This window comes from Balaenoptera acutorostrata, chromosome 17, assembly GCF_949987535.1.
Source record: "Balaenoptera acutorostrata chromosome 17, mBalAcu1.1, whole genome shotgun sequence".
NCBI classification, from domain to species: Eukaryota; Metazoa; Chordata; class Mammalia; order Artiodactyla; family Balaenopteridae; genus Balaenoptera; species Balaenoptera acutorostrata.
The window spans coordinates 42,988,642-43,011,446 of record NC_080080.1 but is presented as its reverse complement, the minus strand read 5'-3'; positions in this window follow the sequence as shown (position 1 = coordinate 43,011,446).

Genomic DNA, 22,805 nt, shown 5'->3' with positions numbered 1-22,805 from the left:
TGGTTAAGAATCCACCTGCCAATCAGGGAACATGGGTTCGAGCCCTGGTCCTGGAAGATCCCACATGCCGCAGAGCAACTAAGCCCATGTGCCACAACTAATGAGCCTGCACTCTAGAGCCTGCAAGCCACAACTACTGAAGCCCATGCACCTAGAGCCCAGGCTCCGCAACAAGAGAAGCCACCACAATGAGAAGCCTATGCACCACAACGAAGAGTAGCCCCTGCTCGCCGCAACTAGAGAAAACCCCGCAAGCAGCAAAAAAGACTCAACACAGCCAAAAATAAATAAATAAATTTATTTAATTAAAAAAAACACCGAATTGTACACTTGAAAATGGTGGATTTTATGTGAATTATATCTCGATTGAAAAAGTATTGGGGAAATTGATTATACAGATAATATCAAGTTAAATCCATACATCAAAATAAATCCTAGATGAACTAAATCATTACATTAAATATACATGAATACTGAACTGCTCTAAGAATTATAAAATTTCCACACATAAAAATAAAAGGTGAAACCTCAAAGGAAAATATCACTAGATTTTACCAAATAAAAATGAAGGGAAAAAAAGTCAGTTGACAAATTCGAGGTTAGGGGAGAGAATTTATGACAAAATAATTAGTATGCTTATAATATAAAGAACTTTAAAAATCAATAAGGAGGGCTTCCCTGGTGGCGCAGTGGTTGAGAATCTGCCTGCTAATGCAGGGGACACGGGTTCGAGCCCTGGTCTGGGAAGATCCCACGTGCCGCGGAGCGACTGGGCCCGTGAGCCACAATTGCTGAGCCTGCGCGTCTGGAGCCTGTGCCCCGCGACGGGAGGGGCCGCGATAGAGAAAGGCCCGCGCACCGCGATGAAGAACGGTCCCCGCACCGCGATGAAGAGTGGCCCCCGCTTGCCGCAACTGGAGAAAGCCCTCGCACGAACCGAAGACCCAACACAGCCAAAAATAAATAAATAAATAAATAAAATCAAGTAAAACTTTAAAAAAAAAAAAAATCAATAAGGAAAATATAAACAGTTCAATAAGAAAATGAACAAAAGTTATGAAGAGGCAGATTGTAAAAGAAAGAATACAAATGGCATTCAAGTGTATAAAAGATGATCTATCTTATTAGTAATAAAATAAATGCAAATTAGGACAATGAACTGATAATATGTTTAATTTAACAGATTAATATAGATTTTTAAAAAACACAAAATGTAATGTTGGCAAGGGTTTGAGGGCACACAGTCATTCTCATACACTATTGGCAGGAACAAAAATTGGTTTAACATCTTTAGGTGAGAGTTTGGCTATAGCTATCAATTTTTTTCCCAGAAATTCTATATCCTAATGTAATTTGTCAAATGTGTGGGGGAAAAAAAGGATTGCAAAGGTATTCAGCATAGAGTGTGTAGCAGAACAGTGGAAACAAACTAAATGTCCATCTGTAGGGAATCAGCTTAATAACTAATGATAAATCCATACAATTGATTACTATGTGGTTATTTAAAACTATGTCATAGGCTTAATGTATGGACATGAAATAATGACCATGGTATTATCAAGTGACAGTAGCAGATTATTAAATGATGTGAATGTAATTGTTCCATTATTATGTTAAAAAAACTAAAGTGTATGTGTGTTGGGGGAGTTATACATGTGTAAGAAACAGTATGGAAAAAGGACACCAAGACAATAATTACCTTTGGATGATGGGATTTCAATTCAAAGATACGTCATTTCTCTTATTTTTTTCAATTTTTTTCTTTTTATTGATGAGCATATTTTAGTTTTACATTTAAAAGATAGACAAAATTGATAGTACTTCACAAAAATGAAACTTTCTCATCCTCTGAGATTCTTTTCATGAGAGCTCTTATTACACTAATTTGTGATTTGTTTGCTCACCAAAGTGAACAAGTGCCTAATCCTTGGAAAGGATAAATCCCTGTGCCTCCATGGCCAGGGGAGCCTTCATGACCTGCTAGACCAAGAGTAGAATCAGGCCTCTGTGGATCCGTTTATTGTTAGCAGAAATTGTCAGATGCTGTCCCAAGAGATCATTCGTGTGAACTCTCCCTTGTTCTTTACTCATGAAACCTCCATAACGAGTAAGGTATTTGGTTCATCCTCACGTATTTTCCGTTTGCCTCCGAGTTGTTGATTGGTGGGTGGATTAGCAATGAGTATTGAATTGTTCAAGAAAAGTCAAAGACTGAACTCTCAGTGCTACTCTTATGCCATAAGTGTCTTAAATTTAGAAAACAAAGGAAAAGTTCATAAAACATTCTGTGACTCTCAAATCTGCCACCTGCCACCATCCCTGTTTACCCATACACACATCAATATATATCCACGGACATCATTATGCCCACCTCTTGAAGGGCTCAGGCAGAAAAGCCAGAGAAGTCAAGGAGAATCCTCTCTGGGGACAACATGTGTCCCTTACTTGAGCAATTATAGCCTTGGGTTTGTCCAGACTGGACAGGCTGACCTTGTCTCTTAAGTTCTTTATTAAACAACATCTATACCTCGCTCTCCTATTGTGAGGGAAGAGATGAATTCTCAAGCAGCCTGACAACAGCTGTTTTATCATTCCTCCTACAGTCTCTGAGAACACCGAGGAAAAACTCCCAACTGTGAAGCCAGGATGATTGGAAACACCCTGAGTGCCAGATTAAAAAGCAAGAAAATTGCACCAAACCTCAGAGAGATTTTTTTCTATGCTTCACACAGAGGCTCCCCACCATCACTGACTCCTGGATTAAATTGTTAGAGTTTAATGAATTATTATCATGTTCCTGTGGAAAACTATAACTTCAGACTTTTTTGTTTGTTTTTAACTAAAAGCTCTGTGTACTGGCTGGCAATTTTTCTATCAATGCTGATAAAAAAAAAAAGAACATGTTTTTCACATAGAAACATCCCCCTTGCCCTGATCACTGCATTCTTCAGGCATACTTCACTCAGTTAGATTCCAGACAAGTAATGTTACATTCACCCTCAAATCAGCAATTGTTACATCAAAAAGAAAAGACAGAGACATAACTAAATGAATTGCACAGAGAAAACGAGGTGGACAGGATGAGACAGCTTTCATTTGCACATTTATATAACTCAAGAATCTACTAAAGTACATATGAAATAAAATCTGAAAACTTGTTTACCCATTTTTTTTCATTTGTTAGAAAACCTCCATTTTAAAAAGGGTAAAGCATAAATAGTTGAGTAGAGAAGACTATATGGTGAATTATTCATTCTAGCTAGGCCATTCCAGGTCACAAGACAGCAGACTTCTTATAATCTTACATATAATAGAGATCTAGGATGACAGAAGCTCTGTTAAATCAACCCATACTGCATTCAATTCTTCTGAATGCAGTACTGATAAGGCATTGGTAGACCCAGGAGAGAAACATCTGAGATGAATTGTCAGGTATCAGAGAAAAGCAGGTCAGAATGGAAGCCTATTTTTTTAAAGCAATTTGTCCAGAAAGCCAGACAAAGGGAAAATATTGTAGAAGATTCGTGACTCCATGCCTCCATTTTTAAGATGACGGTAATAATAGGCCAAACAGCAGATTTTTAGGGTAGAGGGAGAAGGAACAAATCTAGCCCATGATTCATTTTTTAGAACATTTTAAATAATCATAAAAATATGTGTGTATAGAGGCAAGTTTGAAAAATATTGAAAAGCAAAATTAAGAATCTCTCCTCTCACCATTCAGAAATAAAAACAATCATCAACACCTGGCATAAATTCTTTCAGTCTACTTTTTGTGGAGTTATATGTATTTGATGGTGATGATAATCAAAAACATACAAATTTATATATATATATATATATATATATATATATATATATATATATATATAAAATTCTCACTGAAATAGGATTTGTATTACATTAAATATTTATAACCTGCTTTTTTTCACTAAACATTCTTGAATATTTTAATTGTAATGTTACAATATTTTAGATTTGGCTACACTCATCATCAGAAATGATTTTTGGCACCAATATAAAGTTTAAAAAAATCTTGGGGGCTTCCCTGGTGGCGCAGTGGTTAAGAATCTGCCTGCCAATGCAGGAGACACGGGTTCGAGCCCTGGTCTGGGAAGATCCCACATGCCGCGGAGCAACTAAGCCCATGAGCCACAACTACTGAGCCTGCGCGTCTGGAGCCTGTGCTCCGCAACGGGAGAGGCCGCGACAGTGAGAGGCCTACGCACCGCGATGAAGAGTGGCCCCCGCTTGCCACAACTAGAGAAAGCCCTCACACAGAAAGGAAGACCCAACACAGCCATAAATAAATGAATAAATAAATAAATTTATTAAAAAAAAAATCTTGACACAGGATTTTGACACAAGCAATTTCCTGACATATAAGACATGTATACCTGATCCTAGCTTTGCACTATCCCATAGGATATCATGAATTGTCTGGGAAAAGAAAACAAGTAAAACAACTTCTCTAAGCTTCAGTTTCTACATCTGTAAAATGCCATATTGTTGTTGCGGACTCCTTATCCTGCATCATTCAGGCCTGGAATTAGTTACACAATCAAACTGTCAGTTAAAAGGGGAGTCCTAAAATGATACAAACACACCTAAATTCTTTTACAGTAACTTAAAACATAAAGAAATATTCATCAAGCTTATGAAATAGTACTAAGGCCCTTTTTTTCCTTCCTTGCATAAACCACACCCATTATGTTTCTATAATTTCCAGTTTTACTTTTTTTTTGAATTTTATTTTATTTTTTTTATACAGCAGGTTCTTATTAGTTATCTATTGTATACATGTCAAGCCCAATCTCCCAATTCATCCCACCACCACCCCATTTTACTTTCTTTAAAGAGAAACAGAACAGATTGTTTTACACTTGTAAAACAATCTAAATGAAAAATCCTTCTGCATTCCCCCCCGCACCCCCCACACACTAAATTTAACAGCAACTTGGTAGTGACTTCTCTTATTAAGACTTTCTAAACATTCAACTTCGTTTTCATAAAAGAAGAAAAAAACCTCTTTCTTTCCCATCTATATATCCTCATTTTCCATAATATTTAATCAATTATTATAATTCCAACAAGAATAACATCTGAAAAACAGGTTTGGGAAGAAGCTCAACTGACCCACAAGTGCCCATCCCTCTGCTGAGGGCAGCTGAAGGACTCAGCCCTCCAGAGAGTAATGCAGTGGCCTTGAGCACCCTGTGTACTATTAGACCAGTCAACATGTGTTAGAGGGAAAGAAAATGTCAGATACAATAGCCATGGGCTAAGTGCCCAAGGTTGCTGTAAACATTAAATGAGGCAATGCATGCAAAATACTTAGCACAATGCTTGGCAATAAATTAGCTCTCGATAAACATCAGCTAAAAAAAGAGAGAGAGAATAAAAAATAACAAAACCCGTTCTGGTGTTTGCTCACAACCATTGAAATCTAGTCAAGCTTCACCAAGATCAAGCAAAGAGAGCCTAGATGTTGAGAACTTGGTGTCATGTCATGTCATCAGATCTTGAAGAGGATCTGGTATGAATCAGATCCAGCAAAGTGAAAGTACCTTTTAAAATACAAGTTTTCTGGCTCTGATGACAAGTTATCATTGTATACTTGGATCCCAGAGTCAGCTGAAGCAGTATAGACTTAGAAGCTGAAAAAAATGTTGGATCAAACAGGCTAATAATGAGGAAAAAAAGAAAGTAACTGGGAACATTAAATATTGGCTGTCCTTTTAGGCCCAAACTATCTGCTTCATTATGTCTGGAATTTTTTTATGTTTATATTTGTAAATGGCTGTTGAGTGTGCTTATTTTTCACTTCAAGCCAAGTGCCAGTAAATAAAGTGCCAGTGAAGATTTAACTTAAAAGAAATTATAAACCTGCATCACCCTGGCTTTAATCAATGTGTGTCATCATCCTTCTCTATCCTAGAAAATTCATCTCTCACCACCAGCCTAAGCTGAACTGTTTTCTTTCAAGTTTTCCCTGCAGCAAAAAGGATGATAGCTAACATAGGGTTTCAGTGAGTTGCACTTTGAGGACCTATGGAATGCAGTGCAAGAGTAAGTAGAAGGACCTTAACTTTCTATAAAACACAGAACTAACACAGCAGACACTCACAATCAGTAGACGGAGTGTCAACAATGTAAATAAATAAGAACAGTGTGAGGAACAAAATCAAAATCCTTGAGAACAAGTTATCGATGATTTCTCTTGCAGATAATGGATGTTTAAAAGACTAGATGAATAGGAGTTAGGGGAGTCCTAGGGCCAGGGTTGTGAATGATGAGCAAATGTCATCAAAGAACTATTGCTGAAGTTTTAGTGTGAAATGCCCATTAGTAGTAAAAGAAAGAATAAGAAAAGAGAAGTTTCCTTACATGACAATTTGGAGCAAATTATTGGGTTACAGGCCAAATCGGGGTCATGTCAATTTGGTTCAACCTTCTTAGAGTCATAGCTCTCAGAAAATCTGTGGGAAAGCTATGGACCTCAAAAGAGTTTTGCAGCGTCTTATAAAACTACATGCACTTACCATATAAGCCGGCAATTGTACTGTTGGGCACTTGTCCCAAAGAAATGAAAACTTTTGTCCACACTAAAACCTGTACACTAATGTTCATAGCAGCTGTGTTCATAATAGCCAAAAACTGGAAACAACTTAGATGTTCTTCAATGGGCAAATGACTAAAAAAAAAAATTGTGGTACAACCCTACAGTATCACTTACTGCTCAGCAATAAAAAGGAGTGAACAATTGATATGCTCAACAACTTGAATGAATCTCCAGGGACTTGTGCTGAGTGGAAAAAAAAAAAGAGAGAGAATCTCAAAAGACTACAAGTCATATGATTCCATTTACATAACATTCTTGAAATAGCAAATATACAAGATTGAGGAACAGATTAGTGTCTGCCAGGGATTAGGGATAGCCAGGAGAGAGGTGAACGTGGCTGCAAAAGGGGTGGCAGGAGGGATCCTTGTGATTATGGACAGTGCTGTACCTTGATTATGGTAGTGGTTAAGTGAATCTGCACATGATACAATGGCACAGAACTACACACACACACACGGGTACATGTAAAACTGGTAAGATCGCACGAAGCTCTGTAGTCAGTTACCAATGTCAGTTTCCTGGGTTTGATATTTTACTACAGTTATGAAATATGTTACCAATGGTCCTGAAACACAGGACCCTTCTATACATTTTATTAACATGCTATGAAGCTATAATTATTTCACAATAAATATTTTTAAAAGGTAGGTCTTTATATACTGATATGGTAATATGACTATGTTACTAAAGTCAGTATCAAATAGAATTATGGTATGAACCTCTTAAGAGATTGAGAATGTAAAGAGTGAAAAGTGGAGAAAAATGAATTCTAACTTTTTACTTGATATGCTTCTGTGATGGTTGATTTTTTTACTTGATATTCTTCTGTACAATTTGAAGTTTTTACAGTGAAAACATATTATTCATCATTTATTTTTTTAACATCTTTATTGGACTATAATTGCTTTACAATGGTGTGTTAGTTTCTGCTCTATAACAAAGTGAATCAGCTATACATATACATATATCCCCATATCTCCTCCCTCTTGCGTCTCCCTCCCACCCTCCCTATCCCACCCCTCTAGGTGGATACAAAGCACCGAGCTGATCTCGCTGTGCCATGTGGCTGCTTCCCACTAGCTATCTATTTTACATTGGGTTGGGTATATATGTCCATGACACTCTCTCACTTCGTCCCAGCTTACCCTTCCCCCTCCCTGTGTCCTCAAGTCCATTCTCTATGTCTGGGTCTTTGTTCCTGTCCTGCCCCTAGGTTCTTCAGAACCATTTTTTTTTTTTAGATTCCATATATATGTGTTACCACACAGTATTTGTTTTTCTCTTTCTGACTTACTTCACTCTGTATGACAGACTCTAGGTCCATCCACCTCACTACAAATAACTCAATTTCGTTTCTTTTTATGGCTGAGTAATATTCCACTGTATATATGTGCCACATCTTCTTTATCCATTTATCAGTCGATGGACAATTTGGTTGCTTCCATGTCCTGGCTATTGTAAGTAGAGCTGCAAAGAACATTGTGGTACAAGACTCTTTTTGATTTATGGTTTTCTCAGGGCATATGCCTAGTAGTGGGATTGCTTGGTCATATGGTAGTTTTATTTTTAGTTTTTTAAGGAACCTCCATACTGTTCTCCATAGTGGCTGTATCAGTTTCATTCCCACCAACAGTGCAAGAGGGTCCCCTTTTCTCCACACCCTCTCCAGCATTTATTGTTTGTAGATTTTTTGATGATGGCCATTCTGACTGGTGTGAGATGATATCTCATTGTAGTTTTGATTTGCATTTCTCTAATGATTAGTGATGTTCAGCATCCTTTCATGTGTTTGTTGGCAATCTGTATTTCTTCTTTGGAGAAATGTCTGTCTATTTAGGTTTTCTTCCTATTTTTGGATTGGGTTGTTTGTTTTTTGATATTGAGTTGCATGAGCTCCTTGTATATTTGGAGATTAATCCTTTGTCAGTTGCTCCATTTGCAAATATTTCCTCCCACTCTGAGGGTTGACTTTTCATCTTGTGTATGGTTTCCTTTGCTATGCAAAAGCTTTTATGTTCCATTAGGTCCCATTTGTTTATTTTTGCTTTTATTTCCATTTCTTTAGAAGGTGGGTCAAAAAGGATCTTGCCGTGATTATGTCATACAGTGTCCTGCCTATGTTTTCCTCTAAGAGTTTTATAGTGTCTGGCCTTACATTTAAGTCTTTAACCCGTTTTGAGTTTATTTTTGTGTATGGTGTTACTGAGTGTTCTAATTTCATTCTTTTACATGTACCAGTCCACTTTTCCCAGCAACACTTATTGAAGAGGCTGTCTTTTCTCCACTCTATATTCTTGCCTCCTTTGTCAAAGATAAGGTGTGGGTTTATCTCTGGGCTTTCTATCCTGTTCCATTGATCTATATTTCTGTTTTTGTGCCAGTACCATACTGTCTTGAGTACTGTAGCTTTGTAGTATAGTCTGAAATCAGGGAGCCTCATTGCTCAAGCTCCATTTTTCTTTCTTAAGATTGTTTTGGCTATTCAGAGGTTTTTGTGTTTCTGTACAAACTGTGAAAATTTTTGTTCTAGTTCTGTGAAAAATGCCATTGGTTGTTTGATAGGGATTGCACTGAATTTGTAGATTGTTTCGGGAAGTATAGTCATTTTCACAATGTTGATTCTTCCAATCCAAGAACATGGTATATCTCTCCATCTGTTTGTATCATCTTTAATTTCTTTCATCAGTGTCTCAAAGTTTTCTGCCTACAGGTCTTTTGTCTCCTTAGATAGGTTTATTCCTAGGTATTTTATTGTTTTTGTTGCAATGGTAAATGGGAGTGTTTCCTTAATTTCTCTTTCAGATTTTTCATCATTAGTGTTTAGAAATGTAAGAGATTTCTGTGCATTATTTTTGTATTCTGCTACTTTACCAAATTCATTGATTAGCTCTAGTAGTTTTCTGGTAGCATCTTTAGGATTCTCTATGTATAGTATAATGTCATCTGCACACAGTGACAGTTTTACTTCTTCTTTTCCAATTTGGAATCCTTTTATTTCCTTTTCTTCTCTGATTGCTGTGGCTAAAACTTCCAAAATTATATTGAATAATAGTGGTGAGAGTGGGCAACCTTGTCTTGTTCCTGATCTTGGTGGAAATGGTTTCAGTTTTTCACCATTGAGAACGATGTTGGCTGTGGGTTTGTCATATACAGCCTTTATTATGTTGAGGTAAATTCCCTCTATACATACTTTCTGGAGGGTTTTTATCATAAATGGGTGTTGAATTTTGTTGAAAGCTTTTCTGCATGTGTTGAGATGATCATATGGTTTTTATCCTTCAGTTTGTTAATATGGTGCATCACGTTGATTGATTTGCATATATTGACGAATCCTTGCATTCCTGGATAAACCCCACTTGATCTTGGTGTATGATCTTTTTAATGTGTTGTTGGATTCTGTTTGGTAGAATTTTGTTGAAGATTTTTGCATCTATGTTCATCAGTGATATTGGCCTTCAGTTTTCTTTCTTTGTGACATCTTTGTCTGGCTTTGGCATCAGGATGATGGTGGCCTCGTAGAATGAGTTTGGAGAGTGTTCCTCCCTCTGCTATATTTTGGAAGAGGTTAAGAAGGATAGGTGTTATCTTTTCTCTAGATGTTTGATAGAATTCACTTGTGAATCCATGTGGTCCTGGGCTTTTGCTTGATAGAAGATTTTTAATCACAATTTCATTTCAGTGCTTGTGATTGGTCTGTTTCTATTTTCTATTTCTTCCTGATTCAGTCTCAGAAGGTTGTGCTTTTCTAAGAATTTTTCCATTTCTTCCAGGTTGTCCATTTTATTGGTATATAGTTCCTTGTAGTAATCTCTCATGATCCTATGTATTTCTGCAGTGTCAGTTGTTAGTTCTCTGTTTTCATTTCTAATTCTATTGATCTGAGTCATCTCCCTTTTTTTCTTCATGAATCTGACTAATGGTTTATCAATTTTGCTTACCATCTCAAAGAAGCAGCTTTTAGTTTTATTGATCTTTGCTATCGTTTTCTTCATTTTTTTTCATTTATTTCTGATCTGATTTTTATGATTTCTTTCCTTCTGCTAAGTTTGGTGTTTTTTGTTCTTCTTTCTCTGATTACCTTAGGTGTAAGGTTAGGTTGTTTATTTCAGATGTTTGTTGTTTCTTGAGGTAGGATTGTATTGCTCTAAACTTCCCTCTTAGAACTGCTTTTGCTGCATCCCATAGGCTTTAGGTCGTCATGTTTTCATTCTCATTTGTCTCTAGGTATTTTTTTATTTCTTCTTTGATTTCTTCAGTGTTCCCTTGGTTAATTAGTAGTGTATTGTTTAGCCTCCATGTATTTGTATTTTTTACAGTTTTTTCCCTGTAATTGATACCTAGTCTCATAGCATTGTGGTTGGAAAAGATACTTGATACGATTTCAATTTTCTTAAATTTACCAAGGCTTGATTTCTGACCCAAAATATGATCTATCCTGGAGAATGTTCCATGAGCACTTGAGAAGAAAGTGTATTCTGTTGTTTTTGGATAGAATGTCCTATAAATATCAATTAAGTCCATCTTGCTTAATGCGTCATTTAAAGCTTGTGTTTCCTTATTTATTTTCATTCTGGATGATCTGTCCATTGGTGAAAGTGGGGTATTAAATTCCCCTAGTATGATTGTGTTACTGTTGCTTTCCCCTTTTATGGCTGTTAGCATTTGCCTTATGTATTGAGGTGCTCCTATGTTGGGTGCATAAAGATTTACAATTGTTATATCTTCTTCTTGGATTGATCCCTTGATCATTATGTAGTGTCATTCTTTGTCTCTTGTAATAGTCTTTATTTTAAAATCTATTTTTTCTGATATGAGAATTGCTACTCTAGCTTTCTTTTGATTTCCTTTTGCATGGAATGTCTTTTTCCATCCCCTCAATCTGTATGTGTCCCTAGGACTGAAGTGGGTCTCTTGTAGACAGCATATCTACCAGTCTTGTTTTTGATTCATTCAGCCAGTCTATGTCTTTTGGTTAGAGCATATAATCCATTTACATTTAAGGTAGTTATCAATATATATGTTCCTATTACCATTTTCTTAATTGCTTTGGGTTTGTTATTGTAGGTCTTTTCCTTCTCTTGTGTTTCCTTCCTAGAGAAGTTCCTTTAGCATTTGTTGTAAAGCTGGTTTGGTGATGTGGAATTCTCTTAGCTTTCTCTTGTCTGTAAAGGTTTTGCTTTCTCCATCAAATCTGAATGAGATCCTTGCTGGGTAAAGTAATCTTGGTTGTAGGTTTTTCCCTTTCATCACTTTAAATATGTCCTGCCACTCCCTCTGGCTTGCAGAGTTTCTGCTGAAAGATCAGCTGTTAACCTTATGGGGATTCCCTTGTATATTATTTGCTGTTTTTCCCTTTCTGCTTTTAATATTTTTTCTTTGTATTTAATTTTTGATAGTTTGATTAATATGTGTCTTGGCATGTTTCTACTTTGATTTATCATGTATGGGACGCTCTGCCCTTCCTGGGCTTGATTGACTATTTCCTTTCCCATACTGGGGAAATTTTCAACTATAATATCTTCAAATATTTTCTCAGTCCCTTTCTTTTTCTCTTTTTCTTCTGGGACCAATATAATTAGAATGTTGGTGCATTTAATGTTGTCCCAGCGGTCCCTGAGACTGTCCTCAATTCTTTTCATTCTTTTTTCTTTATTCTGCTCTCCTGTAGTTATTTCCACTATTTTAACTTCCAGGTCACTTATCCGTTCTTCTGCCTCAGTTATTCTGCTATTGATTCCTTCTATAGAATTTTCAATTTCATTTATTGTGTTGTTCATCATTGTTTGTTTGCTCTTTAGTTCTTCTACGTCCTTGTTAAACGTTTCTTGTATTTTCCCCATTCTATTTCCAAGATTTTGGATAATGTTTACTATCATTACTCTGAATTCTTTTTCAGGAGACTGCCTACTTCCTCTTCATTTGTTTGGTCTGGTGGGTTTTTCCCTTCCTCCTTCATCTGCTGTGTGTTTCTGTCTTCTCATTTTGCTTAACTTACTGTGTTTGGGGTCTCCTTTTCGCAGGCTGCAGGTTCGTAATTCCCATTGTTTTTGCTGTCTACCCCCAGTGTCTAAGGTTGGTTCAGTGGGTTATGTAGGCTTCCTGGTGGAGGGGACTGGTGCCTGTATTCTGGTGGATGAGGCTGGATCTTGTGTTTCTGGTTGGAAGGAATGTGTCCAGTGGTTTGTTTTGGGGTGTCTGTGACCTTATTATGACTTTAGGCAGCCTCTCTGCTAATGGGTGGGGTTGTGTTCCTGTTTTTCTAGTTGTTTGGCATAGGGTGTCCAGCACTGTAGCTTGCTGGTGGTTCAGTGGAGCGGGGTCTATCGTTGAGATGGAGATCTCTGGGAGAACTTATGCTGTTTGATATTACTTGGGGCTGGGAGGTCTCTGGTGTACCAGTGTCCTGAACTCAGCTCTCCCACCTCAGAGGCTTAGGCCTGATATCTGGCAGGAGCACCAAGACCCTGTCAGCCACACAGCTCAGAAGAAAAGGGAGAAAAAAAAAGAAAGAGAATAAATAAATAAGATAAAATAAATAATTAAAATTTAAAATAAAAAAGTAATTAAAAAAATGAAAGAGAGATGAGAGCAACCAAACCAATAAACAAATCCACCGATGATAACAAGCACTAAAATCTATGCTAAAAAAAAAAAAAAAGGACAGACAGAACCATAGGACAAATGGTAAAAGCAAAGCTATACAGACAAAATCACACAAAGAAGCATACATATACACACTCACAAAAAGAGAAAAATGGGGAAGAAAATATATATATATTTAAAAAAAGGAAGAGAGCAACCAAATCAATAAACAAATCTACTAAAGGAAATAAGCTCCAAATACTAAAGTAAGAAAAACATAAAACCAGAAACAAATCAGATGCAGAAGGAGAACCCCAAGTCTACAGTTGCTCCCAACGTCCACCGTCACAATTTTGGCATGATTGTTGTCTATTCAGGTATTCCACAGATGCAGGGTACATCAAGTTGATTGTGGAGATTTAATCCGCTGCTCCTGAGGCTGCTCGGAGAAATTTCCCTTTCTCTTCTTTGTTTGCACAGCTCCTGGGGTTCTGCTTAGGAATTGTCCCTGCCTCTGCATGTAGGTCACCTGAGGGCATCTGTTTCCCGCCCAAACAGGACAGGGTTAAAGTAGCAGCTGCTTAGGGGGCTCTGGCTCACTCAGGCCAGGGGGAGGGAGGGGAATGGAATGCAGGGTGAGCCTGCAGGGGCAGAGGCCAGCATGATGTTGCAACAGTCTTGAGGCACACCATGCGTTCTCCCGGGGAAGTTGTCCCTGGATCACAGGACCCTGGCAGTGGTGGGCTGCACAGGCTCCCGGGAGGGGAGGTGTGGATAGTGACCTGTGCTTGCACACAGGCTTCTTGTTGGCTGCAGAAGCAGCCTCAGTGTTTCATGCCCGTCTCTGGTGTCTGCGCTGATAGCCACGGCTTGCGCCCATCTCTGGAGCTCATTTAGGCGGTGCTCTGAATCCTCGCACACCCCAAAACAATGGTCTCTTGCCTCTTAGGCCATGCCAGACTTTTTCCCAGACTCCCTCCTGACTAGCTGTGGCATACTAGCTCTCTTCAGGCTGTGTTCACGCAGCCAACTCCAGTCCTCTCCCTGGGATCTGACCTCTGAAGCTGGAGTCTCAGCTCCCAGCCCCCATTCACCCAGGTGGGTGAGCAGACAAGCCTCTCAGGCTGGTGAGTGATGGTCAGCAACAATCCTCTGTGCAGGAATCTCTCTGCTTTGCCCTCTGCACCCCAGTTTCTTTGCTCTCCTCCGTGGCTCCAAAGCTTCCCCCCTGCCCAACCCCCATCTCCACCAGTGAAGGGGCTTCCTAGTGTGTGGAAACTTTTCCTCCTTCACAGCTCCCTCCCAGAGATGCAGGTCCCGTCCCTATGCTTTTGTCTCTGTTTTTCCTTTTCTCTTTTGCCCTACCCAGGTACATGGGGAGTTTCTTGCCTTTTGGGAAGTCTGAGGTCTTCTGCCAGGGTTCAGTAAGTGTTCTGTAGAAGTTATTCCACATGTAGATGTATTTTTGATGTATTTGTGGGGAGGAAGGTGATCTCCACATCTTATTCCTCCACCATCTTGAAGGTCCCTCTACACATCATTTAAAAAGCAAATAAGACAGCCTTAGGTTTTCTTTTGGGAAACTGGAAGCCTATTGGCCTCTAAGCCTTTGTGGCTGCAGCACTGAAGGCAGACAATTAAACAGGCAATTCAGATGCACTTTGATAAATGCTATGATTTAGAGGAAGTGGAGGGGACCATTGAAACTCAGAGCAGAAACACCTAATCCAGATTTAGGAGTGGAGAAAAGATTTCCAACCTGGGAGGTCTGGGCAAGATAGCGGAAGAGTAAGACGCGGAGATCACCTTCCTTCCCACAGATACATTAGAAATACATCTACATGTGGAACTGCTCCTACAGAACACCCACTGAATGCTGGCAGAAGATGTCAGACCTCCAAAAAAGGCAAGAAACTCCCCATGTACTTGGGTAGGGCAAAAGAAAAAAGAAATAACAGAGACAAAAGAATAGGGATGGGACCTGCACCAGTAGGAGGGAGCTGTGAAGGAGGAAAGCCCTTTGTGGGCGGGGACTGTGGGTGGCGGAGGGGGGAAGCTTCAGAGCCACAGAGGAGAGCGCAGCCACAGGGGTGCAGAGGGCAAAGCGGAGAGATTCCCGCACGGAGGATCGGTGCCAAGCAGCACTCACCAGCTGGAGAAGCTTGTCTGCTCACCTGCCGGGGCGGGCGGGGGCTGGGAGTTGAGGTTCGGGCTTCGGTCGGATCGCAGGGATAGGACTGGGGTTGGTGGCGTGAGCACAGCCTGAAGGGGTTAGCGCACCACAGCTAGCCGGGAGGGAGTCCAGGAAAAAGTCTGCGGCGGCCGAAGAGGCAAGAGACTTTTTCTTGCCTCTTTATTTCGCAGCGCACAAGGAGAGGGGATTCAGAGCGCCACCTAAATGAACTCCAGAGATGGGCGTGAGCCGCGGCTACCAGCACGGACCCCAGAGAAGGGCATGAGATGCTAAGGCTGCTGCTGCCACCACCAACAAGCCTGTGTGTGAGCACAGGTCACTCCCCACACCGCCCCTCCCGGGAGCCGGTGCAGCCCACCACGGCCAGGCTCCTGTGATCCGGGGACAACTTCCCCGGGAGAATGCACAGCGCACCTCAGGCTGCTGCAACGTCACGCTGGCCTCTGCCGCCGCAGGCTCACCCCGCATCCTCCGTACCCCTCCCTCACACCCCCACCCCGCCTGAGTGAGCCCGAGTCCCCGAAGCAGCTGCTCCTTTAACCCCATTCTGTCTGGGCGGGGAAAACACGCCTCAGGGGACCTACACACAGAGGCGGGTCCAAATCCAAAGCTGAACCCCGGGAGCTGTACGAACAAAGAAGAGAAAGGGAAATCTCTTGCAGCAGCCTCAGAAGCAGCGGATTAAAGCTCCACAAACAACTTGATGTACCTGCATCTGTTGAATACCTGAATAGACAATGAATCATCCCAAATTCAGGAGGTGGACTTTGGGAGCAGGATATATTAATTTTTCCCCTTTTCCTTTTTTTGTGACTGTATATGTGTATGTTTCTGGGTGAGATTTTGTCTGTATAGCTTTGCTTTCACCATTTCTCACAGGGTTCAGTATGTCCATTTTTTTTTTTTTTTTACTTAAAAAATTTTTTTTTCTTAATAAATGTTTTCTTAATAATTTTGTCCTTATTTTCTATTTTTAAAATTAAAAAAAAATATTTTTTCTTAATAAGTTTTTTCATATTTTCTATTTTAAAAAATTAAAAATTGTTTTCTTAATACATTTTTTTAAATAATTTTTTTCTTATTTTTTATTATAAAAAATTAATAAATTTATTTTTAAAAATTAAAAAAATTTTTTCGTAATAAATTTTTTCTTAATAATTTTTTTCGTATTTTTTATTATAATAGCTTTATTTTATTTTATTTTATTTTACCCTCTTTCTTTCTTTCTATTTTTTCTCCCTTTTATTCTGAGCTGTGTGGATGAAAGGCTCTTGGTGCTCCAGCCAGGATTAGGGCTGTGCCTCTGAGGTGAGAAAGCCAACTTCAGGACACTGGTCCACAAGAGACCTCCCAGCTCCACGTAATGCCAAACGGCAAAAATCTCCCAGAGATCTCCATCTCAACACCAAGACCCAGCTTCACTCAATGACCAGTAAGCTACAGTGCTGGACACCCTATGCCAAACAACTAGCAAGACAGGAACACAGCCCCATCCATTAGCAGAGAGGCTGCCTAAAATCATAATAAGGCCACAGACACCCCAAAACACACCACCAGATGTGGACATGCCCACCAGAAAGACAAGATCCAGCCTCATCCACCAGAACACAGGCACTAGTACCCTACACCAGGAAGCCTACACAACCCACTGAACCAACCTTAGCCACTGCGGAAAGATACCAAAAACAAGACACAGACTGGCTGAATGGATACAAAAACAATACCCATATATATGCTGTCTACAAGACACCCACTTCAGACCTAGAGACACATACAGACTGAAAGTGAGGGGATGGAAAAAGATATTCCATGAAAATGGAAATCAAAAGAAAGCTGGAGTAGCAATTCTCATATCAGACAAAATAGACTTTAAAATAAAGACTATTACAAAAGACAAAGAAGGACACTATATAATGATCAAGGGATCGATCCAAGAGGAAGGTATCACAATTGTAAATATTTATGCACCCAACATAGGAGCACCTCAATACATAAGGCAAATACTAACAGCCATAAAAGGGGAAATTGACAGTAACACAATCATAGTAGGGGACTTTAACACCCCACTTTCACCAATGGACAGATCATCCAAAATGAAAATAAATAAGGAAACACAAGCTTTAAATGATACATTAAACAAGATGGACTTAATAGATATTTATAGGACACTCCACCCAAAAACAACAGAATACACATTTTTCTCAAGTGCTCATGGAACATTCTCCAGGATAGATCATATCTTGGGTCACAAATCAAGCCTCGGTAAATTTAAATAATTGAAATCGTATCAAGTATCTTTTCCGACCACAACGCTATGAGACTAGATATCAATTACAGGAAAAGATCTGTAAAAAATACAAACACATGGAGGCTACACAATACACTACTTAATAACGAAGTGATCATTGAAGAAATCAATGGGGAGATCAAAAACTACCTAGAAACAAATGACAATGGAGACATGACAACCCAAAACCTATGGTATGCAGCAAAAGCAATTCTAAGAGGGAAGTTTATAGCAATACAAGCCTACATCAAGAAACAGGAAACATCTGGAATAAACAACCTAACCTTGCACCTAAAGCAATTAGAGAAAGAAGAACAAAAAAAACCCAAAGCTGGCAGAAGGAAAGAAATCATAAAGATAAGATCAGAAATAAATGAAAAAGAAATGAAGGAGACAATAGCAAAGATCAATAAAACTAAAAGCTGGTTCTTTGAGAAGATAAACAAAATTGATAAACCATTACCCAGATTCATCAAGAGAAAAAGGGAGAAGACTCAAATCAATAGAATTAGAAGTGAAAAAGCAGAAGTAACCACTGACACTGCAGAAATACAAACGATCATGAGAGATTACTACAAGCAACTCTATGCTAACAAAATGGACAACCAGGAAGAAATGGACAGATTCTTAGAAATGCACAAGCTGCCGAGACTGAACCAGGAAGAAATAGAAAATATGAACAGACCAATCACAAGCACTGAAATTGAAACTGTGATTAAAAACCTTCCAACAAACAAAAGCCCAGGACCAGATGGCTTCACAGGTGAATTCTATCAAACATTTAGAGAAGAGCTAACACCTATCCTTCTCAAACTCTTCCAAAATATTGCAGAGGGAGGAACACTCCCCAACTCTTTCTACAAGGCACCATCACCCTGATACCAAAACCAGACAAAGATGTCACAAACAAAGAAAACTACAGGCCAATATCACTGATGAACATAGATGCAAAACTCCTCAACAAAATACTAGCCAACAGAATCCAACAGCACATTAAAAGGATCATACACCATGATCAAGTGGGGTTTATTCCAGGAATGCAAGGATTCTTCAATATACTCAAATCAATCAACGTGATACACCATATTAACAAATTGAAGGATAAAAACCATATGATCATCTCAATAGATGCAGAGAAAGCTTTCGACAAAATTCAACACCCATTTATGATAAAAGCCCTGCAGAAAGTACGCATAGAGGGAACTTTCCTCAACATAATAAAGGCCATATATGACAAACCCACAGCCAACATTGTCCTCAATGGTGAAAAACTGAAACCATTTCCACTAAGATCAGGAACAAGACAAGGGTGCCCACTCTCACCACTAGTATTCAACACAGTTTTGGAAGTGTTAGCCACAGCAATCAGAGAAGAAAAAGAAATAAAAGGAATCCAAATTGGAAAAGAAGAAGTAAAGCTGTCACTGTTTGCAGATGACATGATACTATACATAGAGAATCCTAAAGATGCTACCAGAAAACTACTAGAGCTAATCAATGAATTTGGTAAAGTAGCAGGACACAAAATTAATGCACAGAAATCTCTTGCATTCCTATACACTAATGATGAAAAATTTGAAAGTGAAATTAAGAAAACACTCCCGTTTACCATTGCAACAAAAAGAACAAAATATCTAGGAATAAACCTACCTAAGGAGACAAAAGACCTGTATGCAGAAAATTATAGGACACTGATGAAAGAAATTAAAGATGATACAAATAGATGGAGAGATATACCATGTTCTTGCATTGGAAGAATCAACATTGGGAAAATGACTCTACTACCCAAAGCAATCTACAGATTCAATGCAATCCCTATCAAACTACCACTGGCATTTTTCACAGAACTAGAACAAAAAATTTCACAATTTGTATGGAAACACAAAAGACCCCGAATAGCCAAAGCAATCTTGAGAACGAAAAATGGAGCTGGAGGAATCAGGCTCCCTGACTTCAGACTATATTACAAAGCTACAGTAATCAAGACAGTTTGGTACTGGCACAAAAACAGAAACATAGATCAATGGAACAGGATAGAAAGCCCAGAGATAAACCCATGCACATATGGTCACCTTATCTTTGATAAAGGAGGCAAGCATATACAGTGGAGAAAAGACAGCCTCTTCAATAAGTGGTGCTGGGAAAACTGGACAGGTACATGTAAAAGTATGAAATTAGAACACTCCCTGACACCATACACAAAAATAAACTCAAAATGGATTAAAGACCTAAGTGTAAGGCCAGACACTATCAAACTCCTAGAGGAAAACATAGGCAGAACACTCTATGACATAAATCACAGCAAGATCCTTTTTGACCCAGCTCCTAGAGAAATGGAAATAAAAACACAAATAAGCAAATGGGACCTAATGCAACTTAAAAGCTTTTGCACAGCAAAAGAAACCATAAACAAGACCAAAGGACAACTGTCAGAATGGGAGAAAATATTTGCAAATGAAGCAACTGACAAAGGATTAATCGCCAAGATTTACAAGCAGCTCATGCAGCTCAATAACAGAAAAACAAACAACCCAATCCAAAAATGGGCAGAAGACCTAAATAGACATTTCTCCAAAGAAGATATACAGATTGCCAACATACACATGAAAGAATGCTCAACATCATTAATCATTAGAGAAATGCAAATCAAAACTACAATGAGATATCATCTCACACCGGTCAGAATGGCCATCATCAAAAAATCTAGAAACAATAAATGCTGGAGAGGGTGTGGAGAAAAGGGGACCCTCTTGCACTGTTGGTGGGAATGTAAATTGATACAGCCACTATGAAGAACAGTATGGAGGTTCCTTAAAAAACTAAAAATAGAACTACCATACGACCCAGCAATCCCACTACTGGGCATATACCCTGAGAAAACCATAATTCAAAAAGAGTCATGTACCAAAATGTCCATTGCAGCTCTATTTACAATAGCCAGGACATGGAAGCAACCTAAGTGTCCCATCATCGGATGAATGGATAAAGAAGATGTGGCACATATATACAATGGAATATTACTCAGCCATAAAAAGAAATGAAATGGAGGTATTTGTAGTGAGGTGGATGGAGTTAGAGTCTGTCATACAGAGTGAAGTAAGTCAGAAAGAGAAAAACAAATACAGTATGCTAACACATATATATGGAATCTACGGGGGAAAAAAAGGTCATGAAGAACCTAGTGGCAAGACGGGAATAAAGACACAGACCTACTAGAGAATGGACTTGAGGATATCGGGAGGGGGAGGGGTAAGATGTGACAGGGTGAGAGAGTGGTATGGACATATATACACTACCAAATGTAAAATAGATAGTTAGTGGGAAGCAGCCGCATAGCACAGGGAGATCAGCTCGGTGCTCACCTAGGGGAGGGGATAGGGAGGGTGGGAGGGAGACGCAAGAGGGAGGAGATATGTGGATATATATATATATATATGTATAGCTGATTCACTTTGTTAAAAAGCAGAAACTAACACACCATTGTAAAGCAATTATACTCCAATAAAGATGTTTTAAGAAAAAAAGCAAATAAGAATAATATAATAAGAATTTTTTTTAAAAAATCTGTAGATCCTCTCCCTGAAAAAAATCATATGCAATTATGTGCACAATTTTAGCAACCTCATGGACCCCAAAATCCATCCACAGATTTCCTAAAGAGAGATATGTCCCTCTGACTAGGTATTGCTGCTTTAAAACATGGACGTCTGCATGAGTGAAGAGAAGTAGGGTCAGGGGACCTATTACAAATATTCTGTAATCACCCTGTGTTCTATTTGCTATGACACCCAGCCACCCTCAAGTGGGAAATAAAGATTTTTTGTTTGTTTGTTTCTTTGGAAGTGACTAGATGTGGAACTCTGAATTGCAACTTTAGGAACCACACCAACGGTGTTCATAACCTGCTCTTTACCTGGGTCATATGGCCAGTGAAAGGCAGAGCCAGGATTCGAACCCAAAGCTTCCTGACCCTAGACCAGGTTCCACGCCTACTCCACTATTCCATATATTGAGGGGGAAGATGTCAGCTCCATTTGTGGACACATGGCTAGACCTCCAGATGAATTTTTTGAACGGACAGTGGAAAGGCATAAAGTCAGGGGGAAATCGTAGCTGGTAAATGGAATTCAGAAGCTTCATGGAGGTTCTGTAAGGATTAGTGAGGTCACTGAACTGAATAATCAATAACAGATCATTTATAATTATTAACTTGCACATTCATGGGCTGGGAGGTAATCATGTTTGCCTGAAGAGCCAACACAGCAGTTTTAAAGGGATTCGCAAACACAAGAAAGCTGCTGTTCTCTCCAGTAAGCAATATTTTAGTGGCAAAACACCCTGTGAATGGTTTGTGAGTACAAAGCAGCAAGCATGTGAATAGCTTTTTACAATGTCACGTTCTCTCCTTCCACTTGGGAAGGAAGCACAATGCTACCATAAGCAGATACTAACAGCACAGATGCTGGCGCTGATGTGAGCATAAATGCTGTCCTGCACCAAAAAAAAAATATTCCCAAAGTACGATGCCTGCATAAATCTTATATTTTTATGAATCACTGCCATTACGGCAACCACACACTGAAAATTTGTCTTAGGATGTGAATGATCTTTCTAGATAGTTTAGCTTATCTTAGACTCCTCATAATTTATACTTGTCCATGTATCATATCCAAGCAGGGCTTTGCTTCCTAGATTGCTCAAGTGGCAGCCTGTACTTTGTATGGCTAAAATTCAAAAATATAGTTTAATTGTAATCAGAGGAGCAAAATCTTTCTGATGCTTCTGCTGCCATGTTGTAAACATCCAACCACAGATTCAACATTAATTCTTCCATTTCTTATCAACAGCAGTTTTCCAGAGCCCACAAATATATCTACCATACAATTTTATGCTTTGAAAAAGGTGACCTATACTTCCTTTTCAAATGCAGTTTCTTTAATGAAACTAGTGTAATGTCAGTCCATGCAAAGCAAATGCATATTAATATGCGTTTACATCTGTCTCATATTAATATTCATGCCTGAATCCACATCCCTACACAAAGCCAATTTTCTGACCATCTGTGTGATGGCTGGTGGATGCAATGAATAAATTTTATTTGTGAGGGGAGTGATAAATCA